This window comes from Nicotiana attenuata, chromosome 6 (assembly GCF_001879085.1).
Source record: "Nicotiana attenuata strain UT chromosome 6, NIATTr2, whole genome shotgun sequence".
NCBI lineage: Eukaryota > Viridiplantae > Streptophyta > Magnoliopsida > Solanales > Solanaceae > Nicotiana > Nicotiana attenuata.
Window position 1 is genome coordinate 61,047,225 of NC_031994.1, and position 3,489 is coordinate 61,050,713.

Below are 3,489 nucleotides of genomic sequence, written 5' to 3' on the forward strand. Positions count from 1 at the left end.
TAACAGTAACTCCAGCCAAAGCATATAGATAGGATCATACGAAATATTTCCAAGTACACAAGGCAGGTTCAGGCTTATATTTTTCTGAAACAATGTTAGGATGATAGGATTGACCATTATATGCTAGCTAATTATTCCAACAAGAGTTTCAAGAGTCTAAGCATAGTCCAAAATTAGCCTACAGAACATCAATCAATTAACATGAGAATCTAGCAAAGTCATAGAGAGGAACATGTGGATGGTAGTTTTCACATAAAGGTTTTTAACATGAGAACCTAATGAGCATGTGGTCACAAACATCATAACAACATGCTAGTGGGCATAGTGTACAACACTTGACAAATATATCACTTAGATGAACATGAGACTTAACATATTGAGTATTAATCATAGCATAAAGATTCAAAACAATACCAAAATTCAGGATAAGTGAAAATATATCAACTCCACATTAACATGACATACAAATGCTAGGCTTTAATCGCTTATAGGAGAAGAGGCTAGATATTAAGTCTCATTCTAGATGTCATAGGCAATATTAAGGAGCGCAGGATTGAACAAATCAGGGTGCACACATTAAGCAGCAGGAAAGCATGTTAGGCTAACAATATGATCAAGAATTAACTCTAGGAAAGCATACATGAATGATTCAAAAGGAATTAGAAAATATTCTGGGCGTAAATTGGTATATCACAATAATCCAGAACATGATAGAAGGTAAACTCAAGACAAGCAGCAGATGTAAGCATTCAGACACACACAAACACACTAGGCTAGACATGCTTAGGAAGGATAGAATCAGAATTATTATTTAGGCTAGTTCACATGCAAGAAAAAACATAGAGCCACCAGAATGAATTTAGAGCAAATAGGGTTGCAAACGGAGATGACATAATATCATATTCATTTACAAAGGTTTCAATGGCATAGATATACAAAGCATGAAGACAAACGAATAAATAATGAAACTGCAAAGGCCAAAGGCACTTACCAGTTACAAAGTAATGAACATGTATGTAAGAAGGATAATTTCTGGCAAGACTTTAATTGTCAGTAACAAAAGAGTAGCAGAACCCTGAAATCCTAGTGCGTCAGAGTTCACAAGGGTTTCAAGTGAACCCCGGGCGGTGCTTACACTGAGAGAGGTTAAATAATCAAATTCTGGCGGCCTTGGCTTTCAGCCGGCCAAAATCAAATTCTTAGAATAATAGAGAATGAGGGAATAATGGTTGTAACAGTAGTCAAGTGATAGTCTCTCCAAACTTAGAGGGGAACGGAAAAAAAGGAGTTTATATAGTAGTAGAAATTGAACAAACAAACATGGAAAAAAATCAATAAAGCACAAATAAAGAAAGAAAATATCACATACAATCAATAATGGAGCTGGTAAAAGGAGAAACCGAAAATCAAACCGTAATTAGGGTTCAACGTTTAAAAATCGATCTACTGGTGTAAGAAATCAACCCCTTTTTCGTGTAAATGGATGAGATATTGTCCAGATCTTAGAGATTGAAGTTGAACGGGCCCGATTCTCAGAGATGGTACTTTCCAAGTTTAGGCATGTACTAAGTAATGATCGTTGCCGTCTCAACACTACACAATTGTAGGAAGAGTGGGTAGCAATAACTAATACCCGAATAGCGGATCGGGGTCGAATTTCCACAGGGAGCTTGGAATGGAGTTGTATTGCCGATTTAGTTTAGAATTGCGTTTGTACTTCTAATTACACTCCTAACATTTTTGGCGGTTTTTATATTTAAAACTACTTTTGTAATGCAAGGATTAAAGCTATATTATGCTAAGGAAATATTTCTAAGTTGTGCTTAATATAGGAAAAAGGCACTAGGGTTGTGACACTACCTAGGTGGCTAGCTAACAGGCAGAAGCTACTAAGGGGAGATTGATAAGTCTGGGTTTAGTACTATAGCCGTTACACAATTGTACTCATTCTCACATCTCTCAGTAGAGAGAACGATTTTGCCCAATTGACTCTCTCGAGACCAATTAGGTAGGCCAATTAGACCGGGCAACTAGGGCTCAAGTAGGGTAGTTACTCTTTCGAGGTTTAACCCGTTAATTGGGACTACCATTCTCATGGGTCCATCCCAATTCCTTTTTGGGTTAACTTTTAAGGTCATATGACTCTCTCTCTCAAGAAGAGTTAGACCCACTAAGCTTGAATTCATGTTTGCAACCACAAATTCTAAGTTGAAACACAAAATCAACCCAAATAGCAAATACCCTATCTCAATCTCACCCTAGGATGCAACACCCATTAACTACCCACACTAGGGTTGAGCCACAACCCTAGCTAATGGGTTTAGCTAAACATATTTGAAGAAGAACCAGTAGAAATAGATGATGAAATGAACATAATAATTGATTACTACTTAAAATCTATGATATTCAAGAGTAAAATTGCCAAAATAGGCTACAAAATACTCCTCACGAGCGCAGCTCTCGTTCAGCAGCTAAAACATGACCTAAAAATGTCAAAAAGATCTATTTATACCAAGCTAGAAAATCTGGACAATAATGCCCCTGCGGGGTAGGCGCGGACTGCGCAGAAAAAAAGGGAGCGCGACCGCGTTGGCTCTTAGACTCTTAACTCTGTTCTCTGATGTTGGGACCGCGGACCACGCAGAAATGGAGCGTGGCCGCGTTTCAGGACGGGCGCGGACCGCGTAGATATGGAGCGCGGCCGCGTGGCAGTACTTTAGCAAAAACACCATCTCTCTGAATCTCATCTACGCGGACCGCGTAAAAAGGAGCGCGGACCGCACATATTGCCCTTGAATGACCCAGTCTCTGAATCTCCTAGCGCGGCCGCGTGGCAAAACAGTGCGGTCCGCGCTAGGTCTTCTTGTTCCCCACTTCAATTGGTCTTTGACACTTGACAGGTTTCACTCCGTTTTGAGCCGATCTTTGACATTTGTCATCTTGTCGCTCAAACCTGCAATCAAGCGCAACTTGTAAGGATTTTGGGATTATTTTGTGGCAATTCATAACAAAAGCAATAGCAAGTAGGGGTATAATCATGTTAAAATCCTAACTTATCAACTCCCCCAAACTTCAACCATTGCTTGTCCTCAAGTAAACAAAATAAGACCTACCCCAAAAGAGCAATCAAAGAATTTCCAGCTATCCTAAAGTACCTCAACAAGCATCATTTGGGACTAACAATTGCCCTCAATACGAATGCATCATTAACACATTTTAAGCTTTTGAAAACTATGGATCAAGTGTGCCACAAGAGCATCAAGGGTTGACACATTTCATCAAAGAGCTTTTCTCAAATACCTTGGTCATTGTGGAACCCAAACTCAAACATCCTCAACTCTCCCTAAGCGAACCTCACCTTTTAGAGTAGTGACACACAAACCGAGGTTGATGGGATTTTTACTCAATTCTCTCAAAAAGAAGGTCACAAGTCCGGCTCTAGGTACCATATGCTTGCCCCTTATGTAAGTATCCACTAATGTAGGTTCC